The 17,729-nt window shown below is 38.8% G+C and overlaps 1 pseudogene; it reads right to left on the bottom strand.

The window, feature by feature from the left end:
• Window positions 1-4,075: 4,075 nt before the first annotated feature.
• Window positions 4,076-15,105, bottom strand: LOC124878316 (annotated as a pseudogene).
• Window positions 15,106-17,729: the final 2,624 nt, after the last annotated feature.

The raw sequence follows: 17,729 nt of genomic DNA, 5'->3' as shown, positions 1-17,729 counted from the left end.
TTCACTTTTTTGGTTAATTAGAAAGAAGATTTTGCATATTTTGGGCGGATTTGCAGCTAAAATTAATTTCCGCTTCCACTGTTTTTTTTTTTTTTTTTTTTTTCAATCCTGGTTCCTTGCCCCTTACCGGGACTATTGTCTCTATGTGGAGTTTGTGCGCCCGGACAATGAATGTAAATCTCCCCCCTTGGATCCCGCCTCAGCCCACCATCTGCCAGTGCGGGACAAAGTCAGATGTTCCCCCAATTATAAGCGCAGTCTCGGGGAATCCCGTAGACCAGCCTCTAGCCCTGTTGCCTTGTCCCTCCACACACCTCTCTGCTATAGCATGACTGACCGCCACACTTAACCCCAAAACCTTAAAAAATCTATACATGATGAGACATAGTGCTACAAATCTCTGAACTGCACGCAAACATAAGAGAGATGTTGGACTCAAATGTACTACATGTTTGGTTTTGTAAGTTACTGGAGTAAAAAAAAATCTTTTGTTTGCTATATTGTTAAAAGGAATTTGATATATGTCTTAAAGTTTGGATTTAAAGAAGAGAGTATGTGTGCTGAAATCATTGACAAGGATTTGCTTGGAATGTATGAAAAAGGTTTGTTTTAAATTTTGATTGAATAATTCTGGAAATTAATGGGGTTTGTCTTTTATTGTCCTGACATGACATTTGCTTTGGTGCAACATAAAAATAATGATTTGAATTAAGCTGACCACACTCAGTCAAGGTTAGAGATGCACAGAAAGAACTTCATACAGAAAAAGTCATTTCTCAGATCAAACAAGTTTACCTTGTCTTGATGTTTCTTTGGGAGATAAAACCAGATCTTGTGTAGGGTTAGATATATTATACTTTTTGAGGCCTTTTTAGATGAAACTGGATCGGACTGATTAGAGGGCTTAAAGGTGCAGTAGCCTGGGGCCTCAAAGTCATGTTTTGTTTTTCTTTAGTTAATTGATGTCTTTCAAATACTTAATTTTCTGTGTTTCCAAAAAAACTCTATATGAATAAGCATTTAATTTATGTTTTCCTGTTGAAAACTAATGTCACTATTTGCAAAGAATGATGTCCTACTTCTAGCCTAACTGGACACTCAGTGAGTCCAAACAAGAGCAAGAAAAGGGCAAGTTGCTTCTCTGTTTTTGGTATGTTTCAGTGACAGCGCTATATCGCTCCATACAACCGTGGCGTATTTGCTACAACTTTTTGAGTCACCTTTCTATCAATGAAATATTTTCAAAGAATTGGTGCCATGCCTCACATAGAAAAACATTTTGCTGGAAAATCTTTATTTTACCATTATCTCTAGAATGAAGAAGAAACATATGGGTCTTCAAATGGTTATATTCCTTTGTCAAAATCTTCAAAATCAAAGAATGATGGCCCCCGGCATCTGATCCATAAATTTTATTCACTTTGTACCTATAACTGCTGAAAGAGTTTGATGTTTCTTACTTGCTATTGTGTGCTATGCAATTCAAGTGTCTCTGAGGTCTACCAAAGTAAAACTAAATGAAACCCATCTCTAAGTGATGGATGCACCCTAGTTAATTTGTGAACAATATAAGGCATGATAGTTTGCTGGACAAACAGCTAAACCAATGGTAAACAAAGAGACTGACGGTTTTATGCTGTCTTCATTGGCCCTTATCTTCTGTTCTGAATTATGTAGCACATAACCAAGAACACTACAAGGAAGTTAAGACTCCAGATTTTCAGTTGGGGTGTACAGGACCTTTCAATTATGTTGCAAAGCAAAGATATGAATAAAAATGCCAGAAATATTCATTTATAATCCAGCACTGAGCAATTTAAATAGTTTCTTTTATAAAAAACAAATACAAAGGTTGGTGTAAACTTTATTTTCTTGTAGACAAGGCCCTAAACCTTTAATTTGATGTTTACAAAACAAAAAATCAATTGTGCTTGCCAAAAAGAAACTCATGCGGATATAGGGCACCAAAACTGTTTCTAGCCCAGGGATCAGAATCCTCCTCAATGCGAATGATGAGAAGACAATTTTTGGAGGTGATATCAAAGTTGTGCACGATTCTCCATCTTGGCCCATCTAACATGGCAGGATCTGCTGACTGAACGTGGGTTTTTTCGTGGGTTTTTTTCTGATTTCCTGAAGCAAATAGCAACAAACGAAAATGGGGGATTAGTCAAAGCCACAAATGTCTTTTTAATCAATTTCCCCCACTGAGACGGTCAGTCCCTGTTTTTTTTTTTTTTTTGTGGAGGAGCTGTGGGTGTGGAGGGGCGAGAGGGGGACCGGTGGGGTTTAAAGGGGTGTGTGGAGGGGGATCAGTGGCTGCTAAACTAAACAATGGGGTATCGTGTGCCGCTCGTCCTCTCCAGCATTCCCCTGCTCCCAGGGGACACGCAGAGTCACTTTGTGTGGATGGCGCTGTGACCACCGAGGTCAAGGGGGGCGTGGTGTGGGCATGCACGTGCGCATGTGCGCGCGACAATGCGTTTGCTGGGGAGTTTGTGGAAACCCAGCAGCTGGTTTCCATCTCCCCTCTGCGTTGTGCAGAAAACAACAACAGCACTAATGCGACCCACAACGTCACCCATCGATCACATTATATCAGGATCTTTTTTGTTTGTTTATGCAGATTTTAACAGGATCCTCAGGGTATGCAATAAACCAGAAGCACCTTTATCCTTAATTCTTGACATAAGAAACATACGTTTTTTTGATGAAATATGAAAAGTGGTTCCTTTTTAGCTTAAACTGAAAAGCCTTCCAATCTATCCTGCAATGAAATATTTCTGGTGGGGTTTTCTGGAAAATTAATATAAAATAGTTGCAGTTTAACATCTGCCCATATCAAACTTTTCCTTATCACTGCAGACAGTTTGGAGTTGATCACGGAAACACCGGTCTTGTATTTAATATTGTTTTCTTTTAATTTCGGTGAGCCAGGAGGTAGTTTAAGGGATTGTTTGTTTGTTTTTTGTTTGCAGAAAGTTTTATTTAAGATCCTAAATCTTCTTGTACTGAATTCCGTGTTTAAATTTCCTTAACGAAGTGTTCCTTGAATTAATCAACCAAAATAAAAAACAAAGGCTGGGTAAAAACTAAAGGCTAAAAGTAAATGTTGTTACTGAACATGAATTGTCAAAATTGCCCCTGTTTTTTTAAACATAGATAGATGTATGAAAACTCTGGCTATCACAACTCAAACAAAGATCTTCTACTGATTATATGTGCAGTAAAATCATCAAGTTATTTTTATTAATTGTATGAAAGCACTATTTTCTGAAATATGCATGAGGTTCACCTGTAAACCTGGATTCCTTTCAGCCTAAATGAAACATTTAATATAATTTTGTTTACATGCAGAGTGCAAAAGGAGACATTTTATTTAAGGGAAACTTTAGTATACAGTTTTTTGTATTTAGACCTGTGCAGTGAACAGTTTGTGACTTTTAATTATACCTAAAGAATAAGGTACAACAAAATAAGCTGGTAGCAGTAGAATGTTTTCACCACATTATCAAATAGTTAAACAGAAATTTATTTTTAATCCTTGTCCTGCACATAAACTCTCTTAATTTAACTCCAGATGATAATTCTGATCCAAACACTTCTCTATCTGAAAACTAACACAAAGTAAAGTGCTGTGTTTGAAATTGAATATTAAAGGTATTTACAAAACTACTTACTTTGATAAGTTCAGTTTATGATTATCTTAAAAATTTTAGGAACTAATAATATGTCCTAAATGGCAATAATCTACAATTGGTAGAATTGACTTGTACTTCGGCGCCATCTACTGGTCTAATTGTGAAGTGAGACTCCTGACCTTGCAAGTAAAATAAAAAAAAACATTCTCGACCTTTTTAAAGGCAACTCAGACAGAGTTGTTTTTTAAGAGATTTTTTTATTGCAATAAATACAACTTATCATTCAAAAGCACATACAATTCCTTTTAAGGGGAGAAACTCAAATCACAAATTTTACTGTTTTCTGTTAAAAAAATAAGTTAAAATAATGAATAGCCTTGATTACAGATGAAGGTAAATCACCCGAGTTCCTTCATCAAAATAAAGGCTATAATAAGGCACAGGATTTAACTTAGTGCAGGTGCTTTGAGGGCACCCTTTTTGGGGTCCTAAATTAGATACATTTAAATCCTCCTACTCAGTGAACCGCAGGTGACCAGAGAAGTAGCTATCTCTAGTGAGTCCGTTGCCACCACGGTTAGCCACCAGCCACACCCTGTCACCCCTCCCAAGTTTGATGAAGGTGCTGCTGCTGGCTGTGATGTAGCCACTCTGGCAGGTGGTGAATGAGTGCAGAACCAGCTCTCCGTTATGGAGCAGATCCACACTGGCTGTACTCTCATAGATGGTCCAGTGGAACTGAAACTCATAGACGCCTGGGTGCTCGCAGGTAAAACAGCCAGTTTTGGGGTTGTAGCTGTTCTGCCCATTGTAGATGACATCGAGGAAAGGGATTGGGGTGCCAGCTTTGGGGAAGTTCTGACCCAAACGTACTGAAAAAGCAACGTTGTTCAACATGCCGGAAGTTCCAGGAGGTCCAGGGGGGCCTTGCAGACCACGTGGTCCTGTGGGTCATGTGCATTAAAACACATTAGTGCAGTAATAGTTAGGAATAATTATAGTTTTTTCAAAGGATGAGACAACATTCAGACCAATATCTACTAAAGGAACTTGAAGATTTACCTGGTGGACCTTGGGGCCCTTGTGGACCTTCAGCTAGAGGAATAAAAAAAGAAAATGAATATTTATCGTATACCTCTGAAGATTATAGAAATAAGAAAATAGTAAATAATGTTTTATAGTTTTAAAACTTGTTGTTAGGATATCTAAATGTGAACATACCACCATCTCTCCATGGACTGAGGTCAAATGCAGGGATGTCGTCACACTGGGTGTATCCAGAGCCTCGAGGTCGGTACTAGAAAGGTTTTTCAGGTACCTCAGTGATTCCAGTGTTGTCACAGATGATTCATGCAAGTGATGTTTGCCTCAGTGATGCTCTCTGAGCCTCAGTGAAGACGCTGTCATTCTTCCGCCAAAATCTAACACAAGACACATTGTTCAAGTTCAACCTCTCCAGATGTAAAAAAAAAAAAAAAAAAGATTACATATTGATATTTAGATCATTGTAGTTTAGTAATTATCTGTTCACTCACCGGTCTCACTCATGGATCTTCTGAAACTGAGTGGTAATCAGGCATGCAAACAGGGGTCCCACTCTTCCTCCACGGACAAATGTCTCAGCCACTCCTCCAAGCCACACATCAATGTTTTCAGGAGTACAGTATAGATCCAGAAGTCTCTGGGCTAAATCTGTGTTATCCAGCACTTCAGCCAACTCACTTAGACTCTTTGGCTGTGACAGACCACAGAACTCTCACCATTTGTTGTAGCTTGAAGATTCACAGACACAGTTTAAGATAAGGCATAAAAGATAGAAAATAACAAATTCTTGTTCTGACAAAATAAATTCTAGAAATAAGACATAATAAGACACAAGATGTTTTGTTTTCATAGCCTGAGAATCATTTGTTCACATAAGGAGAACTTCCAACATTGTTCCACCACTGAGGCAGAATGTCACCTCAGCTAGTCAGCGGCAGGACCAACAAACCTGCCTCCCACTTCTCTGCTTGAAACAAAGGTTTGCACCAGATGCCTTATCGGTAAGGACCATTCCTGCCTTCAAGCGGGGGTCACTGGTACCTATTTGCAGCTGTAACTGAGCGAGACACGGGGAACACCCTAAAGAGATTCCCAGTCCATCACAGAACAACACATAGACAAACAGGACAAACTACCAATGAACACACACACACACGCACTGCTAATGGCAGTTTTGAACTATAACATTTTGAACTGTGGAAGGAAGCTGGAATACCCAGAGAAAACACACGCATGCACTGGGAGAACATGCAAACTCCATGCAGAAAGACTCCAGGTTAGGATTCGAACCCAGGACCTTTTACCTGCAAGGAACGAGCCATGCAGCCTTGGTTTGTTTAGGTGTTTATGGTCTTTATGGTTGTTTTGTTGAGTGATAATAGTTGTGTTAGAGAGAATCCTGCATGCCAACTAACCATTCTTTATTTAACCTGGCACATCAGTCACACAAATTATAATTTTCTTTTGAACCAGGACTAGACCTCAAGAGAGATTCTAACATCCCGCCCTTCTAAAGATCCATTGTCCCCATATGTAAAAACACTAATTACAAAGCTCATGATCTTACATGCAGCATATAGTCCTCTATATCTGCCAACTTGTAACTCCTTTGTTGGAGGTACAGATGCTATCTTGTCAGAAGATCAGATTGACCACATGGCGATTAGATTTATCTAGGAAATCCATTGTCTCTGATGTTTAGTGACACCTTCCCTTTTACACAGATACACTCTCATATGCTTACACAGACTCTATGCGTTACATTAACGTTCAGCTTGGACTCCTGCTTTACTTGCACTGCCATACTTGCACACTGATCACCTGCACTGTTGTATCGCTCTGGCATCCTATACTGCTCTACATTTACTCTCACTCACTTAACACTGTGCACATATATGTATATTATATTGTAGATATGTTTATATTGTTTAATTTGTATGGTATTGTACCAACTACGCCAAAACAAATTCCTTGTATGTCCAAAAACGTACTTGGCAATAAAGCTTTTCTGATTCTGATGCTGATTCTGCTTACGCTGAGATAATCATTGGTAAAAGTATGTCACGTGAAAAGAGTAGTAGTTTGTAGGCAATCATGCTAACGTTTACTACCGCTACAAATAATTTTTGCATTAAAAACCCAACTTTTATTAGTCTTCATCCAGTGTCAGACTGGTACAGACTGGCACATACAGGCCAACAGATATTTTGGACTGATACTATTATTGTTAGTCATTAGTTCCATAGTTTCCAGGTGGTGACCCTTAAAAATGGCAAATTTTATTATAAGCTGTTTTTAGACAACCTTTTATTTACTAATAACTAGACTAGTTCCAGACCACATATCTGTAAGAGGCGTTTTACCAACAGACATCAAGAATAAATAAATACCAGGGAGTCCATGGTCTCTGCCTTTTTGCATGTTTAACGATCCAAGATCAATTGCCAACTGCATGGAGAATTTAAATAGCTTGTCCCTCAGCTCCTCAGTCATCATTTTATCGTGTGTTTTCAGCTTAGCCTGACGACCCACCAACCCTCTCAAGACTGGGTCCACACCACCTGAAGATACAAAGCAAATGTATCATTTTGATTGGTTCATTCATTCTCTACCTGTGGGTTGCGTGGTTTTAAGTAGTTACCTTCAAAAACAATCCTCCAAGGAGCAAACATGGTTCTGTGCAGCAACTCCGTGGGTTACTTTGGGTGATCCTTGTAATTCTCATCAAGGCGGAAAATGAAGGGCTGAACCATCAGATGAGCAAATCGGTAGGCAGCCATTGCAAACACATTGGCAATGCTGGGATCAATGTTTTTATTGTAACCAGGGTAGGTGGACAACTGCCTCAATATGGCCTCTGGTCCAACAATGTGGAGGAGCCAGTCCCTATAAGTGATAACCTTTGAAAACAGAAGAGAAAATGGTGTAAAGTCCAACTCTATAGCTGTAAGATTTTAACTTCATAGGGGATGCAAACTGTGCTGGGGTAGTGTGTAGCCTACATTTGTATTCATCCCCCTTTACTACGATTCTAATTAATAAGATCAAGTGCAAACAATACATTTTAGAAGCCACCTATTTATCAAAAAAAGAGTGTTAATGCCCTGGCTTTAGACATCTTACACAGCTCTTTTTAGCACAAACAGCACAAGACAACTGCAAATAAGAGTTATAGGGAAGTCATAAGAAGTCTTTCCTAAAACGTTATGTTGGGGACACAGCAAACATGTTTAAGAAGATTGTCTGATTGGATCAGACCAAGATTAAACATTTTAGGAAAATTATTTTGCAAAAAATAATAGGCAAAAAGCTGGTAGATACATACTTCAAAAGACTCACAGCTGTTATTGCAGCCAAAGATGGTCCTAATAAGTATTAACATGTCACTTTTTTCTTTAAAAAAATGTAAAAGAAAATGTGAAAACCGTGTATATTGTTTCATACCAAATGTATGTTTGAAATGCCTATACATGAATAGCAAAGTGAAACTGAAGTCAAATTTGTGCTGTGTTTTGGTCTGTCATATAAAATCCCAATAAAATACAGTGAAGTTTGTGGTTGGAACATGACAAATGAAAAAACGTTTAAGAGGAATCAATACATGTGGAAGGGACTAGAATGGTTTACTTTACATAAAAACACATTAACTTCACAGGGAAGACTATTCTCTTACCTGTAAGTAATCTCCCATAATCTTGCAGGCTTCCCAGTAAAGCCTCTCCCCTTCCCAGTGTGGGTTGAGCAGAGCAAGGGTGCGGGCCAGACAATTTTGCTCTCTCATCATGAGGGTGTGCAAAGCAGCCAGTCCAATGTTTTCATTGGTATGCTCATCCCCTTAAAGGTCACAGAAATCAACAAGATGAAAAAGGGTGAGCAATTTTTGCCGTAGGTTTGGCTTTAGACTTTAGGTAACACCAAGTTAATTTTAACATTGTTCAAAGATAAAAACCGTAAAGTTAGTTTTCAAATGATGATCTCATTTATTAGGGAAAAAAGCTTACTGGCCCTGTGTGATGACATAATTACCTCGTTAAATCATAAGTTAACTGTAATTAGCCACATTTATTTCGTTCACACTCAGGCCGGATGATTAACACGCCTGTAGAGTAATGAAATTCCTTAGAACCATTCACAAAACATGAAGTAGGCTGAAAGATCTTGAGAAGTAACACATAATGCCCCAGTCTAAAGAAAATTCAACAGGTGAGAAAGAAAACCACTGACATTATGCTGTATAGGGTTACAAAGTCATCACTAAGGCTTTAAGACTTGAGTAAACTTCAAAAAAAGACATTATTCATAAATGTAGAAAAAAAATGGAACAGTGATGAGGCCTCAGAGTATCAGACCTACCAAATTACTCCAGGAGTGCATCAATGACTCATCCAGGAGGTCGCTAAAGAACCCAGAACAACACCTAAAGCACATCAGACCTCATGTGCCTCAGTTAAGGTCAGAGTTCATGATTTAACAATAAACAAGACTGGGCAATGATTACCTCAATGGGAGAGTTCGAAGGCAAAAAAACACTGCTGACCAAAAAGAACATAAAGTCCTGTCCCACAATTCTCAAAACAACATCTAAGATGTTTGTTGAAATATCCTGTGGACTCATGAACAAAAAATTTAACTTTTTTCAAGGTGTGTGTCTTGCTAAATTCAGTGTAAAACTAACACAGCATTTCATAAAAACAGCATCATACTGACTGTCCTCATACTGGTGGTGGTAGTGTGATGGTCAGGGCGGTTTTGCTTCTTCCGGACCTGGCTAACTTGTTATGACCAATAGAACCATGAATTCTGCTCTCTAACAGAAAATCCTAAAGAACCACCATTGAACCTTAGGCTAAAGCACACAAAGATTCACAATACGCCAGTCATCGTCCGAATGGCTCAAAGATATCAAAATTAGGGTTTAGAGTGTTGCCTAATAATTTGAATTTAGATCTGATTGAGATGCTGTGTCATGACCTTAAACAGGTCGTTCATGCTCTTAAATCCTGAAATGTGGCTGAATTTAAACAATCCTGCAAAGAAGCCGCAGCAAAACACATCTGTTTGCCGCAATAAACTGATTTGTTTCTTCCCACGCATTTCCGTCCCTGCAGCATCCTATTTGAACACTTTAAATTTCACAGAAACTCAGAGGGATCACACCCTGACCTGCACGATTTTCTAGTTTCTTCCTGAATGAAGTGACGTTGTTGATGAGAACAAGGTGTCCTATATAAAGCAGATAAACTGCTTTTTTTTTTTTTTTTGTATTAAGGGAAAACATGTAGCTAGAGTTTCGGATAGCCATTGGGAATTTGCACATTTCAGGTCAAACTGATTTTGTCGCTTTAGGCCTGTTTAGTCTTGGCCAGTTTAGCCCTAAAATATTTCTGTTTTTCTAGCTGAATGTTGAACAGTTTTCATTCCAACTCCATTTTATACTATTTTTGGTCAATCTTCATAATGTTTTGTAGTCTGTAAAAACACAGCGACTAAAAATGTCAGAAAAACTTGTCAGAAACTTTAAGAAACATGCATTAAACATTCCTGATGGAGCTTCAGGTTTTTTTCTATGAATTTATAAAATCTCCTATAATCGACCAGTTTCAGTCCGCATCAAGAGATTTAAGAATTTACAACACAATCAATCCCCCATTGTCTTATTTACAGTATTGGCTTTTTTTAGGGTAGGCTACAGGAGAAATGCAGAAACGTATTACTGCAGCTTTTTTGTAAAGGCTGTTGTTTAATTTTATAACAGTTCCTTGCTGTGTGAATGTTATTGTTTCTGAGTGGGCCACAATTACTCCGTGGTGATGTAAAAGACTTATTGCAAGAAAATGGAGCACCATAAGTGGGACAACCAACAAAAGGATTAAGAGGCATTTACTTTTCACATAGGAACAGGTTGGCTTGCATAGCTTTTTTGTATTGCATGAGTTAATTATTTGAAAACTGCATTTTGCATTTACCCAGGTTATCTTTATCTGATGTTAAATAAAGAAAAAAATAGCAAGGGGACAAATACTTTTACACAGTCCTGTATTTCCCAGTAGGCATATTTTAGTCCGACTCACCAGCAGAAAAGCACGGCACCTCCTCAGCACTGTCATTATTGGTCATACGTCTCCTTGTGGCACACATGTTGGTAAATGGCAGGAGGTCCAGGCCGTTGTCTTTATGCTTTTTATTGACCCTTAACAGGCCCTCATCTGTACTGAAGTTCCGGAGCAGGCGAGCTTTGCTGTCATCTGAACCATAGAGCTGACCCGCATCAATGAAGGATGTCAGAGTGTTTATTTGCTTGCGGATAGTTCTGGCTCCGAAGCTGTGTCCAGTTTCACCAGAAACACAAACTGGTGCAGAGTGGGCGAAGGGCATGCAATTCTCAAAGCTATCATTAAAGCGGGGGTTGCTTATAGGAAACCTCAGAATGGAAAAAAAGATGTACTGGTCCTTCTCAAAAAATTAGCATATTCTGATAAAGTTCATTATTTTCCATAATGTCATGATGAAAATTTAACATTCATATATTTTAGATTCATTGCACACTAACTGAAATATTTCAGGTCTTTTATTGTCTTAATATGGATGATTTTGGCATACAGCTCATGAAAACCCCAAATTCCTATCTCACAAAATTAGCATATCATTAAAAGGGTCTCTAAACGAGCTATGAACCTAATCATCTGAATCAACGAGTTAACTCTAAACACCTGCAAAAGATTCCTGAGGCCTTTAAAACTCCCAGCCTGGTTCATCACTCAAAACCCCAATCATGGGTAAGACTGCCGACCTGACTGCTGTTCAGAAGGCCACTATTGACACCCTCAAGCAAGAGGGTAAGACACAGAAAGAAATTTCTGAATGAATAGGCTGTTCCCAGAGTGCTGTATCAAGGCACCTCAGTGGGAAGTCTGTGGGAAGGAAAAAGTGTGGCAGAAAACGCTGCACAACGAGAAGAGGTGACTGAGGAAGATTGTGGAGAAGGGCCGATTCCAGACCTTGGGGGACCTGCGGAAGCAGTGGACTGAGTCTGGAGTAGAAACATCCAGAGCCACCGTGCACAAGCGTGTGCAGGAAATGGGCTACAGGTGCCGCATTCACACTTTTGAACCAGAAACAGCGGCAGAAGCGCCTGACCTGGGCTACAGAGAAGCAGCACTGGACTGTTGCTCAGTGGTCCAAAGTACTTTTTTCGGATGAAAGCAAATTCTGCATGTCATTCGGAAATCAAGGTGCCAGAGTCTGGAGGAAGACTGGGGAGAAGGAAATGCCAAAATGCCAGAAGTCCAGTGTCAAGTACCCACAGTCAGTGATGGTCTGGGGTGCCGTGTCAGCTGCTGGTGTTGATCCACTGTGTTTTATCAAGGGCAGGGTCAATGCAGCTAGCTATCAGGAGATTTTGGAGCACTTCATGCTTCCATCTGCTGAAAAGCTTTATGGAGATGAAGATTTCATTTTTCAGCACGACCTGGCACCTGCTCACAGTGCCAAAACCACTGGTAAATGGTTTACTGACCATGGTATCACTGTGCTCAATTGGCCTGCCAACTCTCCTGACCTGAACCCCATAGAGAATCTGTGGGATATTGTGAAGAGAACGTTGAGAGACTCAAGACCCAACACTCTGGATGAGCTAAAGGCCGCTATCGAAGCATCCTGGGCCTCCATAAGACCTCAGCAGTGCCACAGGCTGATTGCCTCCATGCCACGCCGCATTGAAGCAGTCATTTCTGCCAAAGGATTCCCGACCAAGTATTGAGTGCATAACTGTACATGATTATTTGAAGGTTGACGTTTTTTGTATTAAAAACACTTTTCTTTTATTGGTCAAATGAAATATGCTAATTTTGTGAGATAGAAATTTTGGGTTTTCATGAGCTGTATGCCAAAATTATCCGTATTAAGACAATAAAAGACCTGAAATATTTCAGTTAGTGTGCAATGAATCTAAAATATATGAATGTTAAATTTTCATCATTACATTATGGAAAATAATGAACTTTATCACAATATGCTAATATTTTGAGAAGGACCTGTATTTTAATGCTTCATATGGGTTTTTATCTGTGAGAAATGTAATGTTGAAATGTATCAACACTGACTTCTATGGGGAAACATGGCTCTGTGTTGGCACAGCTCTTGTCACAATCAATGGCGCCGTTAAATGATCTGATGGCCGGGGAGTGAAGGGTAAAAGTGAGATCATGGTCGGTCCACTGGCCAAAGATTGTGATCTGGTGTGTGTAAAGGGGGTCACTGTCCACATCAGAGTTAACTTTTTTCAGGATATGGTTGGACACATTTCTCACCTGAGGGAGGACAAAGAGGGGATGTCTTGCATCTGCATGTGGGATTAAAAGAAGAGAAGAAGGTACACTCTGATGTGCTTACCAAGGGAAGAAGGTGACTGCTGACTTTCAGGTAATGGGTCCAGCCTTTAGGAGTAGTGATTTCATCTTCATACTCAGCGGGCAGCCAGCAGAGGAACGGGATGTTGGAGGCGCCCCAGAGGACGTTCTTACTATTCGATGGAAAAGTAAAAACCAAACAATTTTAGCTTTGCATTTTCTACTTGTTTTTAATGGGCTCCAACAAGAGCGAGCGGGGTTCTCGCATTAATGCTTTGTCATGCACATGAACTACAAAACTCACTCAGGACACAAGATAAAAAGTTTTCCTATTTTATTTATACCCAAGATTTTTAAAATCTGTTCTTTAATTTGGTAAAATATCCATAGTTATTTTATTACCCGGGAAGTAAGTTAGAAACCAACAATATTGATGTTACCAGCAGTGGATCGTGGACAAATTGTACAAAACCACAAATATGATCGAAAGGCGGCCTAGTAATCAACTATTCAATCGATTATTCTGACGATTAATCGAGTAATCGGATACAAAATTGCGACTTGCTGCAGATTTTTCTTTTAACTACTTAAGGTTATTTTATGAGTAATAGAAATACACAAAAAAGAAAATGCAAGTAAACAAATAATTCTATTCATTTTTTAAAGAATAAAGTGAACATTGTTCTGCCTAAAATCCAATAAGCCTTTCTTTCAGAAACAGCCTCTATACTTGAACCAGTGTAGCAAAGGATGCAACTGCAGCTAAAACAAAAAGTTCTAACATCATGTCTGAAGCTCAGCCCTTTTTGGTTGAAAAATGCAGTCCTAGCTGCCTCTGTAATTAAAAAAAAAAGTACATAAAGTTTCACTTGCATGTTGCATTCTGGATTTTTTTACATCAAAAAGCATAATGTTATTCAGATAAAACAGAACCCCTGTAACGCACTTAAGTGCCAATGTAACACTGTTCATTTATCTTAAATGCAAAATGTATTTTTTGTACAATTTTGGCTTAATTGTAGCTCTGAGTGGGTTGTTCTTTCAGCAAATATCATGTTTTAGAGTCTGTATACTCCAGTAAACGACTATTCGTTCCTAAATTAGTTTAGATTATTTCAATAATTGATTAATTGAAATTAATTAAATGTATTGTTTCAGCTCTAAACCAGAACGAGTTAACTCTGTAGATCCCTGCAGCTATATTTTTGCACTTCATCCATAGCAGTGAAATACCGCTGGTCTTATAATAATAAGGTGCCTCACATGTTGTTGCAGATGCTGCTTGGAGTGCAAAACTTATTCAGGTTGTGAAACGCTCTGGCAGGAAACACTTCTGAGTTGCGCAGAACAGCCTGTCAGTCTGGCGATCACTTCTAGATCCTCCGCAGAGATCAGATCTAATCAACACAACAGAGAAACAGCTTTATTTAAAACATGTATGAGGAAACCTCTCATTTTCATTTTAAACTCAAACCTGTGGCGTTGATGGAGCGTCAGTCACGTATGGACAGGGAGCTCTTGATCAGATGCAGAGTGTTATCCATGTAGTCTGCAGCGCGCACCGCCTCTCTAGACGCTCCGCTGGGCTACTTCAGCAGCCTCAGGACGTCTGCAGGGCCGACTGCGTTTCTCTTCACCCGGTCAATGCTCCTGCGTTTTGTAGAGAGGTCCTATTTCTTAACATTTTCAGCTGAAACAAGCTCAGTTTAGGAATAAATCACTGAATGATGCACTCACACTCGGCGGGAGTATGTGTAGGATTCGTCCACGTTGGCCTTGGCTTCGTTTACATATTTTTCAATCAGCTTCATGCTGAGATGGAGATCTGCAGAAAAATAGTAATAATTCCATTAAACGATTACGTTAAGAAGACATGTTGCACAGTTACTCGTGTCTGTACATATTGTAATATAAAAGCAAGATGTTTGAAATCAGTTACATTAAAATCATTTAAAAATTGGCAATGAATTTAAATGTATTTGTTATAACAAAAAGACCGATATATTACCTACGACATGGCATTGCAAACACAGGATGAGACCTACAGTCAGCAGCCACTCGAAATGGTCCATCTCTGTAAAATACACGCAAATACAGTGCAGTCACTCTCTGGAATACGCATATGAACATCTAGATGTTAAACATATATAAACAACAGTCTCTGAACATCTGAACATTAGGAAATAGTGCAAGTACCTGTAAGTAAATGTAAAACCAGACTATATTCCTCAGCATCCACCGAGGGCTTCCAGCTGCAATCTGACTGCTGTCCGGGTTTATATAACCGCAGCAAAAACACATCTGGATGCAGCAATAAACTGATTTGTTTTTTCCCACGCATTTCCGTCCCTGCAGCATCCTATTTGAACACTTTAAATTTCACAGAAACTCAGAGGGATCACACCCTGACCTGCGCGATTTTCTAGTTTCTTCCTGAATGAAGTGACGTTGTTGATGAGAACAAGGTGTCCGATATAAAACAGATAAACTGCTTTTTTTCTTTCTTTCTTTCTTTTTTTTTTTTGTATTAAGGGAAAACATGTAGCTAGAGTTTCGGCTACCCATTGGGAATTTGCACATTTCAGGTCAAACTGATTTTGTCGCTTTAGGCCTGTTTAGTCTTGGCCAGTTTAGCCCTAAAATGTTTCTGTTTTTCTAAGATGGCAGCAGCAGCTCCCAGATACTCCCAGACAGCTGAATGTTGAACAGTTTTCTTTCCAACTCCATTTTATACTATTTTCTAGACAATCCCCATAATGTTTTGTAGTCTGTAAAAACACAGCGACTAAAAATGTCAGGAATTAAAGAAATTTTAAGAAACATCCATTAAACATTCCTGACGGAGCTTCAGGTTTTGAGTTTATTTCTTTGAATTTATAAAATCTCTTATGATCGACCAGCTTCAGTCCGCATCAGGAGATTTAAGAATCTACAACACAATCAATCCAATTGTCTTATTTGAGCTATTAGCCTTTTTTCCCTATTAATATTAAAATATGCCTACTTTAAATTATCTTTGGTATGAGTGGTGTGGTACAAACAATCGTCTCTTGTCTTTTCAGGAGTATGACATCACACCGCAGGAATCAGGGACCAAATGGTAATATGTGCTGAAGATCCTACCAGTTTACATTATATTTTTAGTGAACAAAATCTGAGTTATTATGTGTTTTTAAATGACTGAAATGAAAACGCATGTTTCCAAGTGTAATGAAGGACTTTTCTTCTTTTTTCGGTCCTTCATCTTGACTCTTCTGTCACTCACCCGTAGCATCGCCCTCAAACGACACCATGCTCACAACTCGAATATAAAAGTGAGATTTTTAAGACTCAGATAAATTAGTTTTTTGTTTGTTATTTTTTAATATTCATGTCCTATAAATTTTACGGGGCCTAAAAAGCATGTATACTAACGTATCAAAACCAACAAAGCTGAGTTTGTATACTTGAAAACATGGAATTGCTTTCTTTTACGTTAGGCAGCTTTATTTATTTATTTATTTAAAGTTATTCTAAGTTGCAATACCAGCATATTTAACTCAGGTATGTTCAGCATCCCTAAATCAAGTTCTTATGTTATGTTATGAATTTTGGTTTCACCCTCCATCTGGCCAACTATTAAGCTGCTGCGGTTATACTTTAAAAAGTAGTTATAAGTTATCATTACTCTGACGTTTCTGTATATTTACAATACATTTCAATAACAGCTTGAGTACTTTCTACGGTTCATACGCCTGTTCATGTCTATTTGAAGACACATGTAATAACCACATGTGCATTTTTCTGTATTGCTCGGTGAACATATTAAACAAAAAACAGACACGCGAAAAGTGTAATTTAGTGGGTGGCATCACACTTGTCATTCAGTGGAGATCCTCAGTTTACAATATGCAAACGCATGTGTTTTGTAAGTTTTAGGATAACTAAGTTTTCTTTTTTTTTTTTTATGTTTTATCATAATCTGTGATCACTCTGGGTCATATATTTGCTGTTTTACACAATTTATTTGGCCTGATTTCATTTCAGGTACAGGTTCCATGGGAAAATGGCGTGAAATAGACCTGCTGAACGGAGGACGATGTAATCTGTAATCTACATTGATAGTTAGACTTTACTGGAAATGGTGGCCCCAAGGCAACCTGTAGCCGCCACTGCATGCAAATCCTCAGTCCTACCCTGACTGAAAAAGGTATTGCGTGTCCATAAATAATTCCAGGAGGGCCACACCTGCAGGAGTTACTGGATCTGTTATGATTTGGGGTTGTTTGGTTTTTGGTTTTTTCCTTATGTTTTTCACTGCTCCAGTCTTTAATCATGTCTCTGTTTATTATTTTCCTAGTCATGCTTTAGATTTTGTCTTGTTCATGTGCGGTCAAGTTAAGTTTTTGGATCTGGTTATGCTTTCGTTTCATGTTTTTCTAGTTATGTTTCTATTAGTTTGTTTCCTTGGATTTGTGTTCTGTTCAAGCCATGTTTTGTTCCAGTCACGTTTTGTTCTGTCAATTAAGTTTATTCGGTTCACCTGCACCATGTTAATCAGTTTTGTGTTCCACCTGTATCATGCTCCATTTAAACACACCTTGTTCAGTTAGTCGGCGCGGAAACATTTTTCATTTTCATGCTCATGTCCTGCTGTTCACACGAAGCCTGTCTTGCCAAGCCTGCCCATGTCTGTTTTTGCCGTCACCTCCTGTGA

The sequence above is a fragment of the Girardinichthys multiradiatus genome, chromosome 12, assembly GCF_021462225.1.
Source record: "Girardinichthys multiradiatus isolate DD_20200921_A chromosome 12, DD_fGirMul_XY1, whole genome shotgun sequence".
Lineage (NCBI taxonomy): Eukaryota > Metazoa > Chordata > Actinopteri > Cyprinodontiformes > Goodeidae > Girardinichthys > Girardinichthys multiradiatus.
This window is presented reverse-complemented; position numbering and strand designations above follow the sequence as displayed.